Raw genomic sequence first — 16,362 nt, 5'->3', positions numbered from 1 at the left:
TTCCTCAACCCAAGAAAGATGTCATAATCTCTGTATAATAAAGGCTTCTATTCCTTTTAATTGGTTCATGAATAAAATTGGGCTTCCCACATGGTGCTAGTGGTAAAGAATCCACCTGTCAATGCCAGATGTAAGAGACACGAGTTTGATCCCTGAGTTGGGAATATCCTCTGGAGGAGGAAATGGCATCCCACTCCAGTATTCTTGCTGGAGTATATCATGGGCAGAGGAGCCTGGCGAGCTACAGCCTATGAGGTTGCAAAGAGATGGACATGACTGAGTGTCTGAGCACACACACGTGAATAAAATCATCCACCATCTTGAGGTATAAGCCAGACCTCAAACCACAGTCATAATTAATACAGCCAATGAAGCCAAATTAAGATCACTTGAGCCTCCAAACTATGTGATTCCAAGAGTCTAGGCCACTGACCTCTACTTCTCTTGGTCCTAGGACCATGTCAAACACAAAGAGGCTTCTCTGGTTCCTCCTAACTAGGCCTGGCAAGAAACTAATAATATGAGTGCTCCATAGCCCCCATAGAACTGATCTCACTATCTTTCTAATTTAAAATCATGGTTACTAACCTCACCAATAAATCAAGTAAAGACAATTTAAATTGCTCTTTAAAGCCTAAACACTCATATTTTGAAGCTCTATCTATCTTCAGGTAAAATTTCCATGGGACTATAAGACCTGTTTCCCAATAATTTAATCCTTATACCAGGCTGAAGCTAAACTGAATCTGTTTAGGCCAAAATTACACTGACCTAGATCACATCCAAGTCCACCATAAAGGACCATATACCAAATATACTTTTGAAGGCTGTGTTGGCCTTCTCCAGTCATAAACAGCCACATAGCTGTAAAAATGTGCCAACTTATAAATTCTTTCAGACTGTCAAAGTTGAAAACCCATGCACCCTCAAACATGAAGTCCTAAGGTGCCTCACGTGGATACCCCCAAAGCCTCAACTATTGCATAATATTTTAGACTCTATAGTGTCAGTCCTTGTTTGTCTATTTAAGATTTCTAGCTAAGCTGGAAACCAGGGATTTTAGGAGGTCAAGTTCAGAACCAGTTGAAAGACACAGGAGTTTTCTCGGCAGATTTTTTAAAATCTATTTTTTTGATAAATTGAGGAACGTGGCTTGAATTTGCAGCCGCAAAGGTATCTTGATATGTCTCCCATGAATTGAAAAGTCCCAAACTATAGGATTCCTCTTAGCTGAAACAGAGTCCATTCATGAGTTTCCACGTGAAAATGGACACAGGGCCTGCACCTCACATTTAGTCAGACCTGAAACAGACTCCAGAAGGGGATTCACCGTGCAGCTATTTCTCCCAGACTCACCAGTAAGATGTCTCTTCTCATGCAGTAAGATGTGCGTAAGGAAGGGGGGAGATGCCAGGATGGTCCTCAAGCAAACAATCATTCAAGAAAACATGAGAAGTGGTGGTGATGTGCTCTGCAAATGAAGGGCCTAGAAGCCAAGGACTGCAGGTGGCCTTTAGATACAGGAAAAGATGCAGTAAATAGAGCGCCCTCTGGAGACTCCAGAAGAAACTGTTAAATTCATTAAACAAGGAGGCCATTAGACTGAGGTGTCCTAAGGCCATGGCAGCCTACATAACTAAACCAAAATCTAAACCTGTAATTGCCTCAAGATTGTGAAATAGAAACCTAGGACACTGAAACACAAACAGTCAACTAGGTCTTAAGCTAAAACCAATCAAATAATTTCCTTTTTCTGCTTCTGCCTCTTCTGTATACAGGTTTCACCCCAGCTGCCTTCACTGGAGTGCTTCTAACCACTTCTGTTTTGATACTGCCCATTTGAATCAATTTTTTACTCAAATTCTTAAGATTTTAATATGTTTCAGTTTATCTTTGAACAGAACACAGTTCTGAAGACACCTTGATTTTAACTCAAGAAGACGCACGTTCAACTTCTGATCTCTAGAACTATAATATAATAGCTTTGGGCTGTTTTAAGCCATTAAGCTTATGAGTAACTGGTGCTAGTAGCTGTGGGAAGTGAGTACACACATCCTCTATCAGGACCATCTTCATGACCGTGGGTAAGCACTGCTTCTGTGGATACTAGCTGAGTCCTTCAACCTAGCAACGGGTACTAGAAGATGGCAAGTCCTTCAGCCCTTCCAACCTCTGCTAAGCTCCATGGTGACATGAATGGAACATCCACTTCCAGCGCTTCTGCTTAGCTTTTTCAAAGGCTACTGACTTGTTGCTACAGTATACTTCTTACAAATTGGAGAGCATTTGTAAGGATTCTCAGGATTGGGGTCACTCTCCTTCTCGCTTCACTAGCTTCTGAGAGGTGAGGGAAGGGTTAGGGGCCATTCTGGACTGCCTCAGACTCAAATCTCCATGTTTTGTTCATTACCTTTTTTGACAGTTGTCCCCCTTTCCTTGACTGGTTGCTGCTTATGAATCTCTGACCCTCTCTTTCCTATTTTTAATTAATTTCCAAGGACTTGGAGGTGAAAAAAAATCAGTTATCTTGCTTCAATCTACCATCCTTACCTACAAGTCTTCCATTACAGATTTTTTTAAATTCTCAGATAATTTTGGCTTTCGTTCTTTCATCTTGAAGCCATTAATTAGAAATTATTCAGAATTATCTTTTTAAATATAAGAAGTAAAATTTTTCATAAGAAACATTTGCTCCCATTACACAAAATGCCTTTTATCTTTTTTTTTAAAGCAAAATATTTTTGTATGCCTGATGATTTTATTTTGGTTGCTTTCCATTTACTTATTTTTAAAGAGGCCTATATTGGTCCAAACTATTAAGATGTGATATGTTGGGAAGAAATTGATATAGGTTCCCAAGCAAATGTTCAAGGCCCAGATAAAGAGTAAAAATTTTTTAAATGTTCATATTTCCTCTTTATGACTCTAAATATACAGCAGCATGGGGAAGAAGGGAGGCACCTAGTGTCTGGTGCCTTGCAGAAGAAAGCTTTGCTGTGGTAGCCAGGAGTTAACCAGTCCAGGGCCTCTGCAGGGTAACCTTAGAAAAATGTCTGCTACCTACTCCTCCCAGATGTTTCCTTGTATCAGAAGATAGATAATCTTCTGTTTTTCAAGTTGATCTCTAGTATATCCTCACCTACAGCTCTCACTGCTGAATGAGTATTTGATGGATTTCCATCAAAGTGTCCTTTTCTGTCTAGTAATTTATCTTCTTGAGAAACTCAGAAGTTTCCTGCACCTTGAAGATCAAGTAGAACTTCTGTAAAAACCGGACCACAAAGCAACGAGAAACAATGAAAAGTGAGTACCCATAGTACTTTTCAGTTCTTTTCCCATTAGCCTCTCAAAGTTGCTTATAGATGTCATTCATTCATTTGCTCATTCATTTATTCATTCAACATTTATAGGCCTAAGAGCTTGGCTTTACGCAGGGCAAAAGGAATACAAAGATAAGTAAAATGAACTCCTGACAAGATGCTGATTAGATCATCAATGTGATATAAACATTAAAAAAACAAATCTGAAGCAGCACCAAAAACTTGTAAAGGGTGACATTCAAATGTTAGTTATTGTAGAGGAATTTCTCCCAATCATAGTTTATATAGAATTGGATTAAAGCAGGGGCCAACCTCTGGCTTCCCTCATGTAAAACAGCAGTGAACTCTCAGGTCATTCAAAGGTTTGACAGTCTAAAATTGGTCAAAAGAGTTGTAATCACTTGGCAGAGACAATTCTACTCTAGTTCAGAGAAGCAGAGTCCCCAAGAAGTGTCTCCATTGACAGCAGTGACAGCAGCAAGGAGATAGGGCTTTTATATTCAGTATAAAGCAGAAGATAATAAAATTAGGTTCTTGATTATTCTTTGGACAATTTTCTGTGTGTTGCTAATTAAATGCATTGTATTTCTTTTAATAAGAAAACAGGTTTAATTTGTTTTTATTTATTAGTGGTCAGTAGATTCCTTTTTCAATGTGGTGTATTTGTATATATATACACACACATATATATGAGGAGGGGCATAGCAACCCACTCCAGTATTCTTGCCTGGAGAATCCCATGGACAGAAGAGCCTAGTGGACTGCAGTCAAGTGGGTGGCAAAGAGTTGGACACAACTGAAGCAACTTAGCAAGCACGCATACATACACACACACACAGACACATATATATGAGCGTGTTAGTCACTCAGTCGTGTCTGACTCCTTGTGATCCCATGCACTGTAGCCTGCCAGGCTCCTCTGTCCATGGAATTCTCCAGCAAGAATACTGGAGTGGGTAGCCATTCCCTTCTCCAGGGGATTTTCCCAACCCAGGGATTGAACCTGGGTCTCTGGCATTGCAGGCAGGTTCTTTATCATCTGAGCCACCAGGGAAGCACACACATATGTGTGTGTATATATATACACACACATAAATATATACACAATAGAATACACACACACAGATATATACACACACAATAGAATATTACTCAGCTATCAAAAGGAATGAAATAATTCCATTTGCAACAACAAGAATGGGCTTAGAGGTTATCATACTAGGTGAAGTAAAACAGAAGAGAAAGATGAATACCATATGATATTACTTATATGTGGAATCTAAAACATGATACAAATTAACATATGTGTGGAACAAATAAAGACTCACCAATACAGAGAACATACTTGTGGTTGCCAAGGGGAAGCAGGGTGGAAGAGGGGAAGATTGGGAGTTTGGGACTAGGAGTTTGGAATTAGCAGATGGAAACTATTATATAGATGATGAATACATAACAAGGTCCTACTGTATAGCACAGGGAACTGTATTCAATTTCCTGTGAGAAACCATAATAGAAAAGAGTATAAAACAGAATATTATATATATATATACACATATACATACAGTTATACCTGTATAACTGAGTTACTTTGCTATGTAGAAGAAATTCATGCAACATTGTAAATCAACTATATGTCAATAAAATTTTTCAAATTTAAAAATTTTGAAAAACTCTTAAAACAATCTGGAGTCTTATCTAGCTGTTGGGAAAAACGGATCAAAGGCTAAGTAAATCATGCCAATATTTACTATTCAAGTGGCATTACCAAATACAAGGTTCAAAAAACAGAAGGGCAAAAGGACAATTTATGTATTTAGTTGAATATTATTTTTCCTTAGAGAAATTAGCTAGTGGAGCCAAAAGTAGTATCTTGTTGCTATTAAAGTCACTCTTCTAATATAAAACTTAGCTTTTCAAAACTTTGTATCTGTGAATCTGGGTAAAGAATAAAATTATTATGTATTTTTAAAAGTGTAACATTTAGCCCTTGTCTAATCTGACATTTAACAGTTATTACATATGAGCCCAGTTAATAAGAATGGATTATTTGATGAAAATAGTAAACAGTTAATGCTTACTATGTGCCAGGCATTATATTATATTATATATATTATATTATATATAAGTGCGTAGCATAATACTTATATATAATCGTCACAACATCCCTCTGAGATAGATACCATGATTATCTCCATTTTACAGATAAAGAAACTGAGGCACAGCAAGTATAAATTATTTGCCCAAAGTCATGCAATTGCTAAGTGTTGAGATGGGATTTGAACTCACAAGATCAATCTGTAGAACCTGACCTCTTAACCATTTCACCTTTAATTTGATATCAAGGAAGGATATCCTATTACAAAAGCAACTACTGCTATCACAGCATCTCAGCACAGCATCTTAGCATAGCAAGGTTAAGTTTTGAGATCTGCTAGCCCTGAATTCAAGCCAATTACCTTTGGGCAAGTTATATACCCTCTAAGCCTGACTGTTATGAAGATTCAATGACAACATATACAAAACAGTTAGCACTTGGTAAGTAAGTAATTAACACCACCAACAAAACTAGTGGAGAAGATGGAATTCCAGCTAAGCTATTTCAAATCCTAAAAGATGATGCTGTTAAAGTGCTGCACTCAATATGTCCACAAATTTGGAAAATCCAGCAGTGGCCACAGGACTGGAAGAAGTCAGTCTTTCATCCCAATTCCAAAGAAGAGCAGGCTAAAGAATGTTAATTGCACTCACTTCCCATTCTAGTAAGGTTATGCTCAAAATCCTTCAAGCTAGGCTTCAGCAGTATGTGAACCGAGAACTTCCAGATGTACAAGTTGGATTTATAAAAGGCAGAGGAACCAGAAATCAAATTGTCAACATCTGTTGGATCATAAAAGAAACCAAGGGAATTCCAGAAAAATGTCTAATACTGTTTCATTGACTATGCAAAAACCTTTGACTGTGTGGAAACATAACAAACTGTGGAAAATTCCTAAAGAGATGGGAATACCAGATCATCTTACCCGTCTCCTGAGAAACCTGTATGCAGGTCAAGAAGCAACAGTTATAACCTTATATGGAACAACAGACAAGTCCCAAATTGGGAAAGGAGTATGTCAAGGCTGTATATTGTCACCCTGTTTATTCAACTTACATGCAGAGTACATCAAGCAAAATGCCAAGCTGGATGAACTACAAGCTGGAATCAAGACTGCTGAAAGAAATATCAACAACCTCAGATACGCAGATGATACCACTCTAATGGCAGAAAACAAAGAAGAACTAAATATCCTCTTGATGAAGGTGAAAGGGAAGAGTGAAAAAGCTGGCTTTAAAACTCATCATTCAAAAAACTGAGATCACGACATCCAGTCCCATCACTTCATGGCAAACAGAAGGGGGAAAAGTAAGTAGTGACACGTGTTCTCTTCTTGGGCTTCAAAATCACTGTGGATGGTGACTGCAGCCATGAAATTAGAAGATGCTTGCTTCTTGGAAGGAAAGTTATGACAAACTTAGTGTACTAAAAAGCAAAGACATCATTTTGCTGACAAAGGTCCATATAGTCAAATTTATGGTTTGTCCAGCAGTCATACATGGATGTGAGAGTTGGACCATAAAGAAGGCTGAGTGCTAAAGAACTGATGCTTTTGAACTGTGGTGCTGGAGAAGACTCTTGAGAGTCCCTTGGATAGCAAGGAGATCAAACCAGTTAATCCTAAAGGAAATCAACCCTGAATATTCATTGGAAGGACTGATGCTGAAGCTGAAGCTCCAATACTTGGGCCACCTGATGTAAAGAGCCAACTCATTTGAAAAGACCCTGATGCTGGGAAAGATTGAAGGCAAAAGGAGAAGAAGGCAGAAGAGGATGAGATGGTTGGATAGTATCACCGATTCAATGGTCAAAATCACCATCAAGATTCAGCAAAGGGGCCAGGGAGCTACAGCCCGAGAGCCCATCAGCAGCAGCGAGGTGCAGAAACAGCTGATGCTCTACTATCACAGAAGATAGGAGGAGCTCAAGGAACTGGAAGAAAATGATGATGACTCCTGTTTAAATTCTCCATGGGCGGTAACACTGCTTTGAAAAGACATTTTCATGGAGTAAAAGACATAAAGTGGAGACCCAGATGAAGTTGGCCCATTGATGAAGCTTTCCAAAATATTAGCTCACCTTTCTTTAGGCAAAATAATAAAAATCATAACTTAAAAGAAGACAGCTGCCACCCTTTGTGAACGTTGTTGAAATTTCTAGTTTTTCTTTCAGTTTGATTTTTTTTTTCCAGTTTGAACTTGGGCAAACTCCAGGAGATAGTGAGGGACAGGGAGGCCTGGCATGCTATAGTCCATGGGGTTGCAAAGGGTTGGACATGAGTTAGCAAACAACAACAAAATAATCAACAGACGTTTGCTATTAGAAGCATTAGTTATTGAAGTGACAGAATTGGAAGGGTCTCAAGTTTATTGTTTAAGCAATTCATTTCACAAATCTGGGAACCAAAGCTCAAAAAAAAAGAAAGCTATTCTCAGGGCCTCATGACTTGTTAGGCTTTTCATTTGTTCATTCATGCAAGCATTCTTACATTCATTCACTGAAATGAACATTTTGAATGTTTTCAGTTCAGTTCAGTCATTCAGTCATGTCTGACTCTTTTCAACCCCAAGGACTGCAGCATGCCAGCTGGTTTACTTTTTAACAATTAAAAGAAAGCCACACAGGCATAGAACAGAAAGTACAGAACACTTTTTAAACCAAGTCCAGGTCAAGAAAGAGAACTTTTGCAGCCACTTTCAGTTTAGTTCAGTCATTCAGTCATGTCCGACTCTTTGCGACCCCATGAATCACAGCACACCAGGCCTCCCTGTCCATCACCAACTCCCGGGTTCACTCAGACTCACGTCCATCGAGTCAGTGATGCCATCCAGCCATCTCATCCTCTGTCGTCCCCTTCTCCTCCTGCCCCCAATCCCTCCCAGCATCAGAGTCTTTTCCAATGAGTCAACTCTTCGCATGAGGTGGCCAAAGTACTGGAGTTTCAGCTTTCGCATCATTCCTTCCAAAGAAATCCCAGGGCTGATCTCCTTCAGAATGGACTGGTTGGATCTCCTTGCAGTCCAAGGGACTCTCAAGAGTCTTCTCCAACACCACACTTCAAAAGCATCAATTCTTTGGTGCTCAGCCTTCTTCACAGTCCAACTCTCACATCCATACATGACCACAGGAAAAACCATAGCCTTGACTAGACGGACCTTTGTCGGCAAAGTAATGTCTCTGCTTTTGAATATGCTATCTAGTTTGGTCATAACTTTCCTTCCAAGGAGTAAGTGTCTTTTAATTTCATGGCTGCAGTCACAATCTGCAGTTATTTTGGAGCCCCAAAAAATAAAGTCTGACACTGTTTCCACTGCAGCCACTCTAGAAGCCCCTTCAGATATCCATCCTGAAGACAGCCTGCCCATTTCTCTATCCTGATTTTTATAAGTGATCTCTTCCTTGTGTTTGCTCAAGATTTTGTGATGACTCATGTGTGCTTCTAGATAGTACCATATAATCTTGCTCATTTTGTAACACCTGATATCTCCTTTAGGTGTCTTTTAATCCATAGATTCTCCCTCAACTCCTTCCTTTCCCTTATAATTTATCTTTTAAAGAACATGGGTCATTCAACCCGCAGTTTCACAAAGTCTGGATTTTACTAATCTTGTCCTCACTGTGCAGTTCAGCTTGTTTCCCTGTCCTCTGTGTTTTCTGCCAGTTGGCAGCTGGATCCAGAGACTTGAATCAGACCCAAGTTTAATCTCTTTGGTAAAGTTATATGTGACATTGTGTTCTCTTATTCAATTCAGTCACTCAGTCGTGTCCAACTCTTTACGACCTCATGGGCTGCAGCATGCCAGGCTTCCTTGTTCGTCACCAACTCCCAGAGCTCACACAAACTCATGTTTATTGAGTTAGTGATGCTATCCAAAGATCTCATCCTCTGTTGTCCCCTTCTCCTCCTACCTTCAATCCAGCATCAGGGTCTTTTCAAAAGAGTCAGTTCTTTGCATCAGGTGGCCAAAGTATTGGAGTTTCAGCTTCAGCATCAGTCCTTCCAATGAATATTCAGGACTGCTTTTCTTTAGGATGGACTGGTTGGATCTCCTTGCAGTGACTGGTTGGATCTCCTTGCAGTCCAAGGGACTCTCAAGAGTCTTCTCCAACACCACAGTTCAAAGCATCAATTCTTCAGTGCTCAGCTTTCTTTACAGTCCAACTCTCACATCCATACATGACTACTGGAAAAAACATAGCTTTGATTAGATGGACCCTTGTTGATAAGTAATGTCTCTGCTTTTTAATATGCTGTCTAGGTTGGTAATAGCTTTTCTTCCAAGGAGCAAGTGTCTTTTAATTTCATGGATGCAGTCACCATCTGCAGTGATTTTGGAGCCCAAGAAAATGAAGTCTGTCACTGTTTCCCGTCTATTTGCCATGAAGTGATGGGACCGGAGGCTATGATCTTAGTTTTTTGACTGTTGAGTTTTAAGCCAGCTTTTTCACTCTCCTCTTTCACTTTCATCAAGAGGCTACTTAGCTCTTCTTCGCTTTCTGCCATAAGGGTGGTATCATCTGCATATCTGAATTTATTGATATTTCCCCCGGCAATCTTTATTCCAGCTTGTGCTTCATCCAGCCTGGCATTTTGCATGATGTACTCTGCATATAAGTTAAATAAACCTTGACGTACTCCTTTCCCAATTTAGAACCAGTCTGTTCTTCCATGTCTGGTTCTAACTGTTGCTTCTTGACCTGCATACAGAGTCCTCAGGAGGCAGGTAAGATGGTCTGGTAATCCCATCTCTTGAAAAATTTTCCACAGTTTGTTGTGATCTACACAGTCAAAGGCTTTGGTGTAATCAATAAATCCGAAGTAGATGTTTTTCTGGAATTCTCTTGCTTTTTCAATGATCCAATGGATGTTGGCAATTGGATCATCTGGTTCTTCTGCCTTTTCCAAATCCAGCTTGAACATCTGGAAGTTCACCGTTCATGTACTATTGAAGCCTGGCTTGGAGAATTTTGAGCATTACTTTGCTAGCGTGTGAGTTGAGTGCAATTGTGCAGTAGTGTGAGCATTCTTTGGCATTGCCTTTCTTTGGTATTGGAATGAAAACTGACCTTTTCCAGTCCTGGGCCACTGCTGAGTTCTCCAAATTTTCTGGCATATTGAGTGCAGCACTTTTACAGCATCATCTTTTAGGATTTGAAATAGCTAAAAAAAAAAAAAAATAGCCATTTGTGTGTGTGTGTGTGTGTGTGTGTGTGTGTACTAACTGGATTAAGTTTGTAGGAAGACATTCACCTCATGTATTATTTACCTGGTGGGGTAGTTTAAATAGGTGAGAAGGACAAATTCTTGGATTTTTATTATTTCATTTTCCCAAGTTCTGGGTGACTCAGTGGTAAAGAATCTGCTTTCAATGCAGGAGACACAGGTTTGATCCCTGGGTCAGGAAGATATCCTGGAGAAGGAAATGGCAACCCATTCTAGTATTCTTGCCTGGGAAAACCCATGGAGAGAGGAGTCCATGGGATCTCAAAGAGTCAGACACTACTTAGTAACTAAACAATAGCAGCAACAATAATGGACAATTCAGAAGACAGTACTTTCATTCCTGTTCCAAATCTGCAATCAGCCTCTTCTCCAAGAAACATTTATTCTTTTAATGTAGAACAGTTTTCAAAGCCTCATATTATTAAGTTGGTCATTATTTCTAGGCCTTTCAGTGCAGAGAGAGAATATATACACATACATACATACATACTGAAGTTTCCAATTCAGATTCAAGTCTACAAAATTTTTACATAACTCCTTTCTATTTCATCTGTTTCCACTTTCTTTCACACTGAGAATCTTAATTTTCAAGGACACAAGGGATGATAGAATCAGAATCACAATATCCCATAAGCACTTATTTGCTTTATCTTGACTTAGAACAGTATAGTCTAATACTACCATGACTAATTATGATTACTGAAAATAGTTACCAAAAAATGGTGGGCATATGCTATCTCCATTCTTTCCCCAGTTTTATGATTTTATATAGATATATGTTGTATACTGAAATATCATATATCTCTTATATGCTAGCATTTCATCCTTATAATCACGATTAATCTTAGTTCCTTGGAAGAAAAGTTATGACCAACCTAGACAGCATATTAAAAAGCAGAGACATTACTTTGCTAACAAAGGTCTGTCTAGTCAAAGCTATGATTTTTCCAGTAGTCGTGTATGGTTGTGAGAGTTGGACCATAAAAAAAGCTGAGCACCGAAGAATTGACGCTTTTGAACTGTGGTGTTGGAGAAGACTCTTGAGAGTCCCTTGGACTGCAAGGAGATCCAACCAGTCCATCCTAAAGGAAATCAGTCCTGAATATTCGTTGGAAGGACTGCTGCTGAAGCTGAAGCTCCAATACTTTGGCCACCTGATGTGAAGAAGTGAGTCATTTGAAAAGACCCTGATGCTGGGAAAGATTGAAAGCAGGAGGAGAAGGGGATGACAGAGGATGAGATGGTTGGATGGCATCACTGATTCAATGGACATGAGTTTGAGTAACTCCAGGAGTTGGTGATGGACAAGGAGGCCTGGTGTGCTGCAGTCCATGGGGTTACAGAGTCGGACATGACTGAGCGACTAAACTGAACTGAACTGAATCTCAGTTCTATGAGAACTATATATTTAACACTTACCAAAATTCCTTATGCTGATGTCTCCATAATTACTTTGGTTGTCTGAAGCTTATTCTTGAGTACATTCCTTAAGAAGGGCTCATGGGACCTTTATTTCCTGAGTTCTTGCATATGAATGTGTTCTTTATATTTTATGGTCAGTTTTACTAAGGATATAAAATCTTTGTTGCACACTTGCTTTCCTTTAGTGTCTTAAATGTTACTCCATCTCTTCCTGGCATTAAGCATTGTTGTTAAAAAAAATCTGTGATAATTGCATTTCATTTTCCTTATAAGTTAAATGCAATTTTTTAAACTGAACAATAGTCGATGTACAATATTATATGTTACAGGTGTACAATATAGTGATTCATAGTTTTAAAGGTTATATGTCATTTATATTATTATGAAATATATTCTCTGTGTTGTACAATTTATCCTTGTAGCTTACTTCCAACATAGTAGTTTGTATCTCTTATTCCCCTACCCCTGTGTTGCCCTTTCCTTCTTCGCACTGGCATAACATACAGTTTTTAAAACATTTTTGGGGAAACAATTTTCAACTTGTAGAAAAGTTACAATAGTACAGAGAGTTCTAGTTATACCCCTCACTCAGCTTCCTCTGAGTTATACCCCTCATTCACCTTACAAACTGTAGTATTACTACAGAAACCAGGAAATTGACACTAGTGTGGCATTGTTAACCAGTAATACAGACCTTACTTAAATTCTGCTATCATTCTCTCTAATGCCATTTGCTGGGCCAAGATCTAATTCATGATCCCATATTGCATTTTGTTGTCTTCTCTCCCTTGTCTCCTCCATCACTCTTGCATGTTTTCCATGACTTTGACACTTTTTAAGAGATAGCTATTTTGTAGTTTCCCTCAATCTGGGTTAGCCTGATACTCTCTCAACTTAAACTGAGCTTATGCATTTTGGGAAAGAATATCAGAGAAGTGACAGTGTGCCCTTCCTAGTGCATCATGCCAGGGAATGTATGCTATTGATACATCTTATGATTAGTGATGTTAACTTGAATCACTTGATTCAAAACAGATTTGTCCATTGCAGGGCTATTATCTTCTTTGTAATAAACAGGCATCTCTTTATCTTACAGTCATTTTGTGTGGAATTTGACCTTGGTAGTTTTCTACTATAATACTAATTCTCCTATGAGAATATTGTTTTCCAACTTTGTTTTCCTGAATTTTTAGAAGGAAGCTTGATTCAGATGTTCAGATAGCTCTTCAAACTCCACTGAGTGCCCTCTTCCATTGTCTTCAGTCAGTGTTAAAAGGTAAGGATTCAAATGTATTCTTTTTAATGGCTGAGTAATACTCCATTGTGTATATGTACCACAGCTTTCTTATGCATTCATCTGCTGATGGACATCTAGGTTGCTTCCATGTCCTGGCTATTATAAACAGTGCTGCGATGAACATTGGGGTACATGGGTCTCTTTCAATTCTGGTTTCCTCAGTGTGTATGCCCAGCAGTGGGATTGCTGGATCATAAGGCAGTTCTATTTGAATCAGTTCTAATGAGGTGGATGAAACTGGAGCCTATTATACAGAGTGAAGTAAGCCAGAAAGAAAAACACCAATAGAGTATACTAATGCATATATATGGAATTTAGAAAGATGGTAACAATAACCCTGTATACGAGACAGCAAAAGAGACACTGATGTATAAAACAGTCTTTTGGACTCTGTGGGAGACGGACAGGGTGGGATGATTTGGGAGAATGGCATTGAAACATGTATAATATCATATATGAAACAAGTCACCAGTCCAGGTTCGATGCATGATACTGGATGCTTGGGGCTGGTGCACTAGGACAACCCAGAGGGATGGTATGGGGAGGGAGGAGGGAGGAGGGTTCAGGATGGGGAACACATGTATACCTGTGGCGGATTCATTTTGATATATGGCAAAACCAATACAATATTGTAAAGTTAAAAAATAAAATAAAATTTAAAAATAAATAAATAAAATGAAAAAAAAAAAAGGTAAGGAGATTTACGTTCTGAGATAATGGCTCTGTTCCCCTCCCCCACTCTCAGCTGGACATTCTCTTCCCTTCTCCCTTTTGATTCCACTCCTCGGAGTCCGCCCTTGAACAGAAAGGGAACTCTGGTGGGTCAGTTTGGAGAGTTTGGGACCATGGTCCCTTTGCACTGACCTGCTATTAGAGATGGCCAGAGCTCTCCAAGTGTCAGCTGTTGTTTTCACAGTGCTCATCCCTCCCTCTGCCCTGACTATCTGTTTGCTGTTTCAGAGTTTTTCTGTTTTCACTCCTTCTTGCTTCTTCTCCCTTTGCAGAAGCCCATAGAACTCAGGTTGTAAAGCTATCAGTGGTTTGCTCTCAGCTGTTTGTATTTTGGAAGTGACGGCGGGACTATGTCACTTATTTTTGTTATATCTGTTGATTGTGGATTTTTGACTTCACTATCTAGTCACTGCTTTAATGGGGGTAGGTTGGGGAGATAAAAGTTATAGTGCTTTAAATGTGCTATATTTTGTGTCAGGGTCCCAAGAAAGGGGTGGGTATCAAGAGGAGTAAGTTGCGGTTTCTAGTTCAAAGAGTACACAGTTCAATAAAGGAGACCGAGGAGCCAAAGTCACCAGGATGTGTGGTGCTGATGGCTTTGTGCACATTTATTATGTGTGCAAGAAGAGTCACCTAGCTTTGTGGAGAAGTGGTGTTAGGGGAAACACACTGACTGAAACCACGCACCCTGGCCAGGCACCATAGTAACTATTTGCATGAGTTGTTTTACAACAGGAGGTCCTAATAAGGAACACGGAACTAATAAGCCACCACCAACCAGAACTCGTGCACCACCAGGAAGGACTCTGAGTCAGAATGACTGGCTAAAGACAACCCAGAAACTAAGCCCATCACCATAAAACCCGAGACTGCAAGCCATGAGGCAGAGCAGTTCTCCTGGGTTCCCTTACCCTACTGCTCTCCACCCGGGTGCCCTTTCCCAATAAAATCTCTTGCTTTGTCAGCACCTGTGTCTCCTCGGACAATTCATTTCCAAGTGTTAGACAAGAGCCCAGTTTCGGGCCCTGGAAGTGCTCCCCCTTCCTGCAACGGTGGGGTCAGTGACCAGGGTAATCTTCTAAAGAGGTCATATTAGAACTGAACTTTGATGGACAAATGGAAGTTAACTAGGATGATGAAGTCAGAGAAGCTGTTCTATACCAAGGAAATTGCACATGTAAAGGTGTGGAAGCTGGAGATGACATGGCATAGATGAGTACCATATGTTAAATTACAGATGTATAAAAATAGAGAGTAGGTTCTCAGGGGGAAATAATGAGATCTGAACTCAGATGAATAAGTGGGACTAGTTTGTGAAAACTGAGGTTGTAGGCTGCAGGAAAGGATTCTGAGAATATAGTGATGGATTGCAAATAGGATTTTCAGGGGAGAGAGAGTTGAAGGGTGTTTCCAGATTAAGTGACTGGGTAAATGGTAATACCATTCATGGATATAGGGACACCGGACAGAGAAAAGACTTTATGGAAAGAGACTGAACTCAGTTTGGGGCATGAACAGCTTGACACTCTTGGGAGAATGCAAGTATGGATGTGACCAAAGGATGACAAAAACAAACAAACAGGAAAACAGTGGAAGACAGTGTGACCCCAACAATTTGGAGCTGAAAGCAAATAGTGAAGACTCAGGGGCACTGGTCTCTTTCCCTTGTCTCAGAGATGCAGGCAGGAAATGGAATGTAGAAGAATGAGCCATTGGAAATAGAGTCACAAAGGAAAATGGGCTCTTAGAGGAAAGACAATTTGCAGTTAAAGCCAAGAGAAGTTGAGAAGGTAGGAGTGGAGGAGTCCTAGTGTGATCCAGGGGCTTTGCCCAGAGTTCTAAAGAGAATCTTATAAGAAGTTCTCCAGGATCTTTGACTAAACCCACCTCCCCACCCCCAGTGGATGGGACAGGTTGCAGGTATCTCTAACTCACTATAGATAAACAACAAATTCCAATTGTATTATAGGTAAAGTAATCCTCTACTTTCAGATTTTCTAAATTGTGCCTTTTCTCTATCCCTGATGATGGGTGGTAGGGGGGGATCTGAAAAATACCTCTCAGACTTTTAAATACCAGAGGTTGAAAGAAAGATAGTTTTCTTTAAAAATTGAACATTTAAAAAATTCTGGTCCATGAAAGTTTTTTCTTTGTGTGACTGACTTGATTTCAGAATATTTCAGATTAGCTAATGTTGGATGGTGGAGAAAGGACCAGAATGAAAGACACAGTGCATGTGTGGAGTATAGAATTGTTTTCTGGGTAAACATGG

General features: G+C 39.6%; 1 long non-coding RNA gene across 1 annotated transcript; it reads left to right on the top strand.

Annotated features, from left to right (window-relative positions):
• Positions 1-1,647: 1,647 nt before the first annotated feature.
• Positions 1,648-15,057, top strand: LOC139185250 (uncharacterized). Its single transcript, XR_011568848.1, has 2 exons — positions 1,648-3,303; positions 13,255-15,057. It is a non-coding gene; the product is annotated as an uncharacterized lncRNA (long non-coding RNA).
• The last annotated feature ends 1,305 nt before the right edge of the window (positions 15,058-16,362 follow it).

Source organism: Bos indicus, chromosome 10 (genome assembly GCF_029378745.1).
Source record: "Bos indicus isolate NIAB-ARS_2022 breed Sahiwal x Tharparkar chromosome 10, NIAB-ARS_B.indTharparkar_mat_pri_1.0, whole genome shotgun sequence".
NCBI lineage: Eukaryota > Metazoa > Chordata > Mammalia > Artiodactyla > Bovidae > Bos > Bos indicus.
This window is presented reverse-complemented; position numbering and strand designations above follow the sequence as displayed.